This window comes from Lepidochelys kempii, chromosome 8 (assembly GCF_965140265.1).
Source record: "Lepidochelys kempii isolate rLepKem1 chromosome 8, rLepKem1.hap2, whole genome shotgun sequence".
Lineage (NCBI taxonomy): Eukaryota > Metazoa > Chordata > Testudines > Cheloniidae > Lepidochelys > Lepidochelys kempii.
In genome coordinates, this window is record NC_133263.1 from 23,923,494 (window position 1) to 23,936,260 (window position 12,767).

At 41.7% G+C, this 12,767-nt stretch overlaps 1 long non-coding RNA gene across 1 annotated transcript in view; it reads left to right on the plus strand.

Annotated features, from left to right (window-relative positions):
• The first annotated feature begins 10,324 nt into the window (after nucleotides 1-10,324).
• Nucleotides 10,325-12,767, plus strand: part of LOC140915723 (uncharacterized) — a 32,103-nt gene continuing 29,660 nt past the window's right edge. Inside the window, exon 1 of the long non-coding RNA XR_012160262.1 lies at nucleotides 10,325-10,385. This is a non-coding gene — a long non-coding RNA (uncharacterized lncRNA). The remainder of the gene's footprint in view (nucleotides 10,386-12,767) is intronic.

Genomic DNA, 12,767 nt, shown 5'->3' on the forward strand with positions numbered 1-12,767 from the left:
TTCTCAGAGAAGTAAGGGAAACTAAGAAAAGCTGAACAGGAGCTTTGAATGTCAGCAAAGCTTTGGGAGTAGCCAAGGTTCATAATGCTTTCTAATTCATTAATTTTTGTTGTGTGGTGTGTGGTTGCTGGTGAGTATTTGCTTCAGGTTGGGGGGGGGGCTGTCTGTAAGCAAGGAAGCAAATACTCACCAGCAACCCCATACCACACAACAAAAACAATAACCCAGGAACCTATCCTTGCAACAAAGCCCGTTGCCAACTGTGCCCGCATATCTATTCGGGGACACCATCATAGGGCCTAATCACATCAGTCACACTATCAGAGGCTCGTTCACCTGCACATCTACCAATGTGATATATGCCATCATGTGCCAGCAATGCCCCTCTGCCTTGTACATTGGCCAAACCGGACAGTCTCTATGTAAAAGAATAAATGGACACAAATCAGACATCAAGAATTATAACATTCAAAAACCAGTCGGAGAACACTTCAATCTCTCTGGTCACTCGATTACAGACCTAAAAGTCGCACTATTACAACAAAAAAACTTCAAAAACAGAATCCAGTGAGAGACTGCTGAATTGGAATTAATTTGCAAACTGGACACCATTAAATTAGGCTTGAATAAAGACTGGGAGTGGATGTGTCATTACACAAAGTAAAACTATTTCCCCATGTTTATTCCCCCCCACCCCACTGTTCCTCACACATTCTTGTCAACTGCTGGAAATGGTCCACCTTGATTATCCCTACAAAAGGTTGGGTTTTTTTTCCTCTCCTGCTGGTAATAGCTTACCTTACCTGATCACTCTCGTTACAGTGTGTATTTTAACACCCATTGTTTCATGTTCTCTGTGTATATAAAATCGCCCTACTGTATTTTCCACTGCATGCATCCGATGAAGTGAGCTGTAGCTCATGAAAGCTTATGCTCAAATAAATTGGTTTGTCTCTAAGGTGCCACAAGTCCTCCTTTTCTTTTTTCAGAAATTATAGGCTGTGCTGGACATTCCACCATAAAGACAATTGAAGCAAGTTGCTTGTGCTTCATACTCAAATGGCTACATTTTAAATCTTGATAAAAGTTAGTGCTCAAAATAAACGGGTAACCAGTTGGTGTTGTGCCATCCAAATAAAACTAGGACAGCTTTCCCCAAAGAAATACCAAACATATTCCATGCAATATTGGCTGCATTCTGGATTTATTACTGTAACTGCCACTTAAGAATTATCCATGTGTTTTCTAATGCCTAATCATATACAGGATCATCACTGTTGCAAAACCAATTAAACCCTTTGTGCTACCAACCAAGGGCCAACAGTTGTAGTCAGCTTCCCTGTGCATATAGGTAAATGCACCATGCTGTCCACTGAGGCACACACAGTCTCCAGGAACAGGAGAAGTGTTTGTTGCCTGCCAGGCAGTTAATTGTAGAGTTGGTGTCTGCTGGGAAGCCAAGTGCCTTTCTAGCCTTCCAGATGGAAATGAGGGGACTGTTAAGGGAAAGTAAACATTGAAAAATACATGGAAAACAAATTAAACACTATTTACCTTATATTTGCTCAATAGTTTGATCTATTCTGATTGGTCCTATGTTATGGAAGGTATTTTAGTGCTTTTTTGCAGGTAAGACCTGTGAAATAAAATAACTTAGCCTTGTGAATGTGGAGAGAGCTTCTCTAATATCCAGACCTATAAACCAGTTTAGTAGTGATGAGTGAAAGTTTTCAGAGCTTCACTTTAGATAAGCACCCAGAAGTTTGGAGGCTTACATGAATCTGATCTAAATCACTTGATTTGCAAATCTTGTAACAACTGGCTTTCTTGCTGCATTTCTTGTACTCACTGTTTCCAGTCAGGTCAGAAATGCTAAGGTTCTCCTTTTTTTCCATTTGATCTTTCAATCCGAATCAGAATAATAATAATTAATCATTTTTTTTAAAAAGACAGAGGCATGCAGAACAAGAGAGCTAAACATTATCGAACCATGGAAAGCAAAGGTTTGGTTTCTGGCCCTCATTATGTTTTTTGCTCAAGGAAAAGATGAAGCTTTGGGTAAGTTCTTATTTTTATCTGAAATAATTTGCTCATCTTTATCATATAGGCTGCTAAATATTTCTTCCTGGATTTGTAACTGATCGGCCACAGCATTTTTGGTGGCATCAATATGGTAGGAGAGAAGTATATATTACATTACCTGGATCTACAGTACCTTTATACTGAATAAATGTCTCTCCACTAAAAATCATTGACATACACTGAACACTCTTATAGCAAATATAGTTCTGACTCATCTAGTAATTTATGATGGCATACTATTCCTTCAACATTTAGAATGGCAGGGACCACGTTTTTGTCCTTTGTAGAATATAACTCTTATCTTTATTGAGGCCTCTGGGTGCTACTTGTAACATTAATATTTAGGGTGAAATTGACTTCAATAGGGCCAGAATTTCACCCAGCACTTTGAACAACTTCTAATAGTGTCAAATATTGTGTCAAATTATTACCTGGATTTCCCCACTGTCAGCACACATCTTTGTCCACTAGACCACATTTGAAAAAGTGCTCAGGAATCCAGTAAATTCATTGTAGGATTTTAAATTGTCATTTCTCTTTAGCCTCACCAGCATATTTTGATATTTGCAAAATTAATTTACCCTTGTCTGTAAGCAAAACATATATATTTAACTTACTTTCTCATCCCTCTTAATGTTATTGAAATGTACAAGTTGGATAAGAGTCCAAATAATATCACATAGAATTTAGAGAAGAGGATGGTGCAAGAAAGAAAAAGGAGAGGACTCAGGCAATTTAGGCAAGCAGGAATGCAAATAACTTGTTACTGCATGAAATCTCACATATTGATTGCTTCTTGAGTTAGAAACATTTTGGAAAGATCAGAGGTCGCTTAAGTCCTCCAGATATAAAACTGCAAAAGAAACAAGCCCTGCCAATTTCCATTCCTCCCAACAAAAGGGGCCAACCTCAATTTTCATTTTGCCATTGCTCCAGATGGAAGATTAATGGATTAATTCCAGTAAAAGATTGACTAGTTTATGTGCTCTTACCAAAACATCCTTACAATACCTTACTATTGGGTTAGTCATTTTAATTGGTGTAACTCAGGAGGACTGAATTGCAAAAGTGTGATCTCTAGAGCTTGGATAACTGTATCCAAGCAGAATACAAGGAAGTGAGTTTGCGGATTCAAGGAAAGGATTCCATTGATAGTCTATTTACAGAATAATCTAGTTATTTACTTAGAAGGTTATCACTTGCTTAGAAAATGCCATTTGTTCTACTCTGACCAGTGCAACACCAGGAATTCCCTAATGGTTTCCTTTTGCTTTTGTAAGAGACTCTCTGGCTATTATAATAGTTGGCACCCTTCTCTAGACCTCTTCTTGACTGTAGCAGTCTTATCCAGTGATGAGCTGCCAAAATCTGAAGAACCGGTTCCTTCAGTCGCTCCGGGTCTTCGGCGGCACTGAAGGACCTGCCACCGAAGATCCGGAGCGAGTGAAGGACCTGCCGAAGACCCAGAGCACCACCAGGTGAGTAAAAATTAAAAAGGGATTTTCAGCCAGGGGCACTCAGGCGGGCCGGACAGGATGGTCCTTAGGCCCGGATGTGGCCTGCAGGCCGGAGTTTGCCCACCCCTTTAACAACCGGTTCTAAACTGGCTTCAAAATTTAACAACCGGTTCACGTGAACCGGTGCGAACCAGCTCCAGCTCACCACTGGTCTTATCTTCTTAATTGTTTCTGGGTCAAAATGATCAGTTTCAATCTATAAAATAGATATTCCCATCAACTCTTGTTACAGGCATTCATTGCATCCCGAGACACAGTGACAAGAGAATGGAATGAGTCAATAACATACACTAAGCATAATCAAGTCTTCATGTTTTCTGTTCATTTGTTTCATGTCACAAACCCTGCCCATGAGAATTATTTTTCTCTCCAATGTTAAATCTTTATCTTCCCATTTAGTCATGATACAGGATGATAATTCACACACTGTCACACAAAGGTTCCCAAATTGTGGTCCGTGGACCAGGATCATCAACAAAACACTCGCTGGTGGATCTTTGGAGAGCAGGTCAGTCATAGGGGTTCTGGCTTATCTCCTGGTCCCCAGCTGAGAGGAACAGAATGCATACACGCTGAATTAGCTGCACTAAGCTCATATTTGGCACCATGTGAGAGAGGAAAGTGGCTCTGAGCCATATTTCCTCCTTCATTAATCCCAGGCCTGCTGGAAGCCAACCCACTGAGGCCAACAGGGATCCAAATCTGAAAATAAACACCACTTATTTAGGTTTCAGAGTAACAGCCGTGTTAGTCTGTATTCGCAAAAAGAAAAGGAGGACTTGTGGCACCTTAGAGACGAACCAATTTATTTGAGCATGAGCTTTCGTGAGCTACAGCTCTCGATGAAGTGAGCTGTAGCTCACGAAAGCTCATGCTCAAATGAATTGGTTCGTCTCTAAGGTGCCACAAGTCCTCCTTTTCTTTTTACCACTTATTTAGTTACTAACCTATCAATTTGGGACCCTAAATAGGCACCCAGGTTTGAAAATGTTGGCCAAACAAACCTTTGCAGTGCCATTTTTTCCAGGCAGCAGCAGCTTTTGGAGGCGGTACACCTGGGCGTGATAAGTAAGGATAGTAGCTCCATCTCTTGGTGCTAAACATACCCATTGATAAGTCCAATGGGTATGTTGCGTATTTCAAATCCGGCACAGAGTCACTCTTATTTTCCACCTTGCTATTTTTCTCTATATCTGCATTAGTAAATACATAGGAGGATCTTTGACCCCTATCCTCGGTTGGTGTAATTTAGTACAGCACCACTGACTTCTTCCTGATTTAACACCTGATATCAAATATTTCCACATAGAAATTATACTCATCACGTTAAGTTCTAAATACCTGTCATTGATTACCAGATACTGAGGCACTGATCCAACAGAACACTTCAGCACTTGAGAATTCCCATAGACTTCTAATGTGCTTAAAATTCATGCATGTGCTTTGTTGGATCAGGGCCTGAGTGCCTCCTGGCACCCGTAATTCCCACTGCAGGAGTTCACCACCTCTCCGCTGGGAGCTGTGCCAATCAAGCTAGAGGATCAGCACTGCAAGCTCACACCAAAGACTTGGTTAACAATTTTCACTCATCCTATCTACAGTTCTTTACAGCTCTCAGTGGATTTGTTTGTTATTGTTATTACTGGGGCTCCTGTACTTTTCCCATCATTCTGGTATTCTACTTATATATAAGTAAATGGCAGCTTAATACTACAGAGCATTGCTGTTTTCTGTTTTCACCGTATCTATGACCTTAGAATGTCTCCTGTAGTTTTCCCACCTGACATTACCCTAACTACATGCCAGATATCTCCAGGTATGACAGATGGCACAGTAGATGTCCCTGTTTTCTGTTTCAAATCTGTCAACAGGTTATATGGCAGTTTATGATATGCTGGTATCCTTTTTCTTTTCTGTTCTACCAGGCTTTTTTCCCTGGTGTAAGTGTGGGCAGTGAGGTTGGAAGAGGAAGGAGGAGGGAACATAGGGTTAATTAGGGGTTTGGTGTGGCTGCATGCGAAGTAGTTTATGTTAGTGGGTGGGAAGGGATTTTTAATATTCTTTTGTTTGATGAAAAGGGAAGTTTAATAACGCTGTTCAGTTATTTCTAGCCTTAAAAACTTCTTTCCATTTCATGGGAAAACAATCTGACATCTGTTTAGAAGATTGTTTTTTAATGATCCCTTCAGTGTCTTAAATGGTCATTAATATTTCCTGTCATAATTTTTCACAAAGTCCCACACAACTCTCGTCTATTTTCATGGTTCTTACTTCACTAGCATTGCATAGCATCACCAAGCTTTTACTCCTGTCTGAACGAGTTAGGGTAATAGCCGTATCCATCACCGCTTGGATTCAATGACATTTTGTCGTACTCATCCTAAATATTCTCAGGGTTTTCATCATTTGCAAGCCCTTAAAGCCTGGGGGGTTTTTTGACTCTGTATGAAGCTATCCTGTTTTCTGTCTCCAGCTTCTCTTTATCCTTTGTCTCATCAACCTGTTATAAGATATCACGCATTGAGTGCTCCAATCCAACTTGATCCGTGCCTGTCAGAACCTGCTGACAAGGCTTGTATCATTCCCATGGTTAAATTAATCTGTCATAAAAATCTATTTTTAGTTCTGCCATCTGGTAGCTTCTGTATTCATTTCTTTCATTTTCCTTTCTACTATTAAAGAGATAAAGGTATTCAAGTCATTTTTCTATGCAAACGTTAACAACCTCTGTACTACTTTCATTTCCCAGCTTCTTACTAAAATTCTGAAGATTTTTTTCTGATCATATTTTCACTTTTATTACCTCATTAAACAGATCCACACCTGCCTTCCAAAGTCTCCTCTACTGCTAATTTTAGCATTAAACTTAATTTACTGATATTTCATTTGAATGGAAACACATGTAATATGAGATTTTTATATTAAACCATTTTTTTAAGTTTATATGATCTGAGAACCTCAATCTTTCCACACCTAATTTTCTTCTATTCCCATTTCTTGTCTTCTTTTCTGTTCTCCTCCCCATGCATGCCATATACCTTATTATGAATTCTATTTATTGTTTATAAGCAATAATGGACAAAAGTGAGGGCATTTCCTAGCTGTTAGACCACGGGCAGGCAAACTTTTTGGCCTGAGGGCTGCATTGGGTTTCTGAAATGGTATGGAGGGCCAGTTAGGGGAGGCTGTGCCTTCTCAAACAGCCAGGCAAGGCTCGGCCCTCGCCCCCTCTCCAACCCCCCCTGCTTGTCGCCCCCTGACAGGCCCCCGGGACTCCTGCCCCATGCAACTCCCCTGTTCCCTGATGGTCCCCCGGGGACCCCTGTCCCATCCACCCCCACTTCTCTTGGTCCCCTGACCACCCCTGGACCCCCCCACCCCTAACTGCCCCCCGCCTCCTCATCCAGCACCCACCTCTCCTTCCTGACTGCCGCCCTGGGACTCCTGCCCCATCCAACCCCCCCTTCTCCCTGACTGTCCTCGGACCTAACTGTTCCCCGCCCCAACTGCCCACCACCTCCCCATCCAACCCCCCTCTCCTTCCTAACTGCCCCCCCAGGATCCCTGTCCCCTGACCGCCCCCAGAACCCCTGCCCCTGACTGCCCCCCGCCGCCCCATCCAACCCCTCCTCTCCTTCCTGACTGCCTCCCCGGAACCCGTGCCCCCATTCAACCCCCCTATTCCCCACCGTCTGACTGCCCTGACCCCTATCCATACCCTTGGCCCCTGACCACCGCCCAAACTCCCCTGCCCTCTCTCCAACCCCCCTCCCTGCCCCCTTACCGCGCTACCTGGAATACTGGTGGCTGGCAGCGAGGCTGCACCAGGACAGGCAGCCGTGCCACGCAGCACAGAGCACCGGGTCAGGCTGGGCTCTGCAGCCACGCCGCCCAGAGCATTGCGCCGGCGGTACAGTGAAGTAAGTCTGCAGGGGAGGAGCCGGGGGCTAGCCTCCCGAGCCAGGAGCTCAGGGGCCGGGCAGGATGGTCCCACGGGCTGGATGTATCCCACGGGCCATAGTTTGCCCACCTCTGTGTTAGACAATCATGAACTGCCAGGAAATGCCTGATCCAGAGGTCAGTATAATTATTACAAATCGTGCAGAACCAATATATGAAGACAATAAAGTAATTAATTTTCAACTTAGAATATTAAGAAGTTAAGAGATGAATATCACCGTTCCTTGTAGGTAGAGTTATGTTTAGAGTATCGATCCTTACCTAGCAGTTAAAGAGTGGTAGATAGCATGATAACTAGAGAGGGAAGGTATTCAGTGACAGAATATATGGCTTGGTAAAGGACTTAAAAATGAGGTGTTGGTTAAAGGAACAGAACGGTGTGTGTGTGTGGTGGAGGTGATTGGGGCTCCTGTGAATGGTACAATAGGGAGCCAGCCACCCTTTCTTATAGCCCACCTTAAGCCTCCTAAGAGGAGGGTGGATGGTAAGGGCCCAGCTATGGGTTGCCTGGAGGACCTGGATGGAAAAAGAAGGGGGCAGGAGAAAGCCCCCCGGTAATTATTGAATGAACATAGGGTTAGCTGCACTGTACACTTATATATGGCGGGTAATCCCAGACTTCTAATAATAAGGTTGCAGCCCGATTAAAACCGTATCAAGTGTCTCCTGTCCTTCTTTTGTTATTACTGGGGCTCCTGTACTTTTTCCATCATTGTGATATTCTACTTATATGTAAGTAAAATCATCTGGGAAACCTATCTTGGCAGCTTACTACTACAGCGTATAGCCGTGTAACCAGAGCTAGGAAGAAAATAGGCTTTTGTTCCTGTGAAAAATTTCAACTCCAGTGCAAAATTTAAAACTAACATATTTAGGTCAGAAATTAAAATATTGAAAATATTGCCATTGGTGCCTTGTGGGAGTTGTAGTTCAGGTGCCCTATGCTCCCATTCTCATCTATGAGTCTGATTCCCACTGCATCTCCCATGAGGCACCATGAATTCCCCTCATGGAAAGGGGAAGTTGGTTGCATTATGGGAGATATTGACAAGTGCAGGAGCTCAGCCCATAAAGGAAAATGGGGAAATAAAGAAACCAAAGTGCAACTCCCATGAGGCATCACAGTGGAATATCGACACTGAAGCATTTCCATTTTCACCCCAAATATTTTGCTTTTTATGCGTTTGATTTTTCAGTGAAAATTTGAAATTTTCCACTCAATGCAGACACTTTTCATGAAAAATTGCATTTTGTCAAAACACCCAATTTCCATTAAAATAAAAATCAGGTTCTAACAGAAACCAGTGGAGAAAGTAAGGCTTCAATCTCAACTTTCCATTAGGTTTAATCCACTTTGTCCTTAGTACCTGCCACTTGACTCCAAATTTAGGTGCTGTGTATGTTTTCCCAGCCCTGTGATATGATTTTTGTAAGTACTGTTATGGATTATATTTTGCAAGGTTTCCATGTGTCCTCTTTTATTTAGACCTGTTTTATTTTTAATTAATTTGTCGGGAGTGACCAGAATGTGAGATATGCCTTTCTGTAGTCTAAAGAAAGACATTAATGGTCTACGGTTGTAGGCCTAAAGAATTCCTAGCCCCACCACAACAAAAACAAACAATATCCCCCCCAACCTTTTCTCTCTAGTGCAAAAAGATCTAGGATGCAAGTTCTGCTTCTGCCCTACTCTTTTAAAAACGGTGTCAGGGTGGGTATCTATGATTCTAAATCAAATATTTGCAGTGCAAAAGAGGTTTATTCTAGCTTCTTCAAAGGAGCTTAAGCCATTTAGGCATCTAAGTTCTGTCAGATTTCAATGGGTACCTGACTCCTTTGAAAATCCTGCCCACTATCTCCGCAAACTTACACTGGACTCCGAGTTACACTGGGTTCTTTCCATCTTGTACATTGTCATCCCAAATAATGGGTCTATTAGCCTAATTGAGTCTTCATTGCCATCTGTGCAACCTCTTTGCAAAGGGAGTTGCACTGGCGTAACTCATTGGAACTTAGTAGGTAATTCATTTGAAGAATGATGATGCCTAAGAAGAAAAAGTATCTGGCTTTCTCCATCAAAACTGGATTAGCTCGACAGTGTTTTCAGGAGAACAAAGCGATAAACAACTTGTGTCTCCAACATAAACAGTTCTGAATCTAACACACCTGAAAAAGATCTTCTTTGTAAAATGATGCCCTTTTTATATGGTCATTTTTTCCAGGGTAAAAGTGCTTTAATGTTTAAGTGCCCCCTAAGGTCACTTGCAGGTCTCCTCTGCAGCTCTGAGTGCATCAGTGTGGAGAACATTGCAGAGTGCAATATACAGTTGCAGCTTGTTGCGGTTTTCCGTTGCCATGGGCAAAATAGGCTGATTTATAGAAACCATTTGAGTACAGGAATGTCAGGGAAACCCCTAGGGAAAACACAGAAAACACCCCAGTCCAGTCACAAATAAAAACAGGCACTATAAAATGTGTGCATGGAAACCAAGAACTGACATTTCCCATTTCTTAGGATTGACAAGAAATATACGTAATTTTATTCATACACATGTATATCTCCTCGCAACATAAAATTCCACCTTGTTTTCAGTCCTTGTGTTCAAAAACGTCACCTGGTTTCTCTTGAGGCTTGCCACTTCTTGATATTGCTTTTATGACAAGATCTAGGGCAGCATACAGCACTGGGCTGTTGTGTTTGTTGTGTGACAGGAGGATGCATGTCTTGTTTGTTTTTCATTTAACAAGGAACATTTGTTTAATAGGAAAAAAAAGCTCTCTGTGGGACTCCAGAGGGTAAATACATTCCAGATGGAGCCACTCAAGGTAGGACAATTTTTTGGCCTAATAACTTTGACAGCATCTCTTTAATTAGACTGACCTTGACAGAGGCCTCCTGTAATTAACTAATCTATAAAAATTGTATTAAATTATAATCTTATTCTACTGCTAATCTATATATAATCTAACTTTCTATAATAATCTAATTTTATGTATAAAATCTATATCCAGTTTAACAACTATAAAGGAGTAGACCACTTAGCCTTTGAAAGTGAAATAAGATGGACAAAAACAGAGACATGTCGGATGAATGTAGGAAGAGTTGAAAGAAATAAAATTAAGTTCTGCCATAAAATAAGAGTGAAGGAAATTCAGTAAAAAGTTAACAAACTCAAGGGAAAAGAAATCAATTAGAGAACATGAGATAAACTTTTAAACTATCAAAACCAAATAATCAGATTGTCCAAGCAACATTTTCCCTACAGATGGTTTATGGAAAGGCTGTATTTAAAGATACGATACATATGGCCTCCTTGATCCTGTACTCAAGAGGGGTGTGAACTCAGGTAAAGCAGTGCTCCTAAGAAATTGTCAACTGGGATGATGACAACAGGAAACCTGGCAGGAGATTGAACTGGAGATAGCAAATTGTCTGTCTGCCAAAGGGACAGGTGTTGTTGCCCCTGCATATTTATCACCAGTCTGCTTTCACCCTACCCAGTGCTATTTCTTACTTGTCATTAGATGTGCAGTGTTGCAAAGGCTTCCTTACTGCTGTAGAACAGTTAAACAAAATCAGGAGTGGAGAGGATCACTAGGAGAGAGACTTTGCTCAGGACTATATCTTGCTAAACAACCTTTTACATTGTCAGTATGGGAAAAATGCTTTGGGGTGGGTAGCATCTGGGCATGATTAGATTTTAACAGACTTCTCAGACAGTAGATAGTGAGATACAGAGCCTTTGAGCCCTGTATCCTTAGGACAATTCCAGTTCAGCTCTATAAGACTAGAAATCATTTCCCTGTTCTCTGTGTTATATTACTTGGTACTCCTCACACGGGTACTCCTGGTGAACAGATATCCACGTTAGTTTTGTCCTGCCTCATAACCCAACATCAAGGATTGAAAAAAACTATTAGGCTCAGTCCCTTTCCTCCATCCCCACTAACTCCCCAACCTGCCCCCCCAAAAAAAATAATCTCCACACTCTCTCAGGGTGAAGGAAGGGAGTGGTAGAGGGTGATGGATTGGGAAATGGGGTGGAGTGAATGGCTGGGCTGCAAGGAAGAATGCAACCAAAAGGGAGGAACGGTAGGAAGAGTCATTGAGCTGGTAGGGAGAAGAAAGAGAGAAAGCAATATGATCAGGCAGGAAAAGGTTAAACAGAAGGTCAGCGAAGAGGGATGGAGACTGGGGGAAAGTGTGATAGTCATGGGAGGAAAGGTACTTGGTAGAACAGAGATGAAGGAGATGGATAGGAGGCTAGACAAGTAAAATGGATATTTAAAGGCAGAGGGAATGAGCTTGGTAGGAAATTGATTGGGTGAGGAAGGTTTTGAAGAGTTCTGAAAACCAGGGAACCTTTTTTTTTAAACTGGATTTGGAAACTGATACTCTGTCCTTTCAGAAGTCAGTCATCCTTGATGCATTGTGGGGAACAAATTAAAGCAGTGAGGTGCATGTTTCTAAAGCTGCAACCTGCAGGTGTCAGTTTTGTTTCCTGGGATAATACACCAAAGTGGGGCTAAGTGGATGGGGGGTACCCCCCAAAAAAATTAAACCGTGGCAAGACTAGTACATGGGTTATCACTTCCCAGCATATTCCAGAAAGGCATCTTTGGTTTACTTTATTATGGGGCTGTCATAAATATAAGGGAAGGGTAAACACCTTTCTGTCCACAGTGCTATAAAATCTCTCCTGGCCAGAGGCAAAACCCTTTCACCTGTAAAGAGCTAAGAAGCTAGGATGCCCTCGCTGGCACCTGACCAAAATCACCAATGAGGAGACAAGGTACTTTCAAAGCTGGAGGGGGGGCAGGAACAAAGGGTCTGTCTGTCTGTGTGATGCTTTTGCCGGGAACAGATCAGGAATGGAGTATTAGAACTTGTTAGTAAGTAATCTAGCTAGAAATGTGCTAGATTTCCTTTTGTTTAAATGGCTGGTAAATAAGCTGTGCTGAATGGAATGTATATTCCTGTTTTTGTGTCTTTTTGTAACTTAAGGTTTTGCCTAGAGGGATTCTCTATGTTTTGAATCTGATTACCCTGTAAGGTATTTACCATCCTGATTTTACAGAGGTGATTCTTTTAACTTTTCTTTAATTAAAATTCTTCTTTTAAGAACCTGATTGTTTTTTCATTGTTCTTAATATCAAAGGGTTTGAGTCTGTGTTCACTTGTACAAATTGGTGAGGATTTTTATCAAG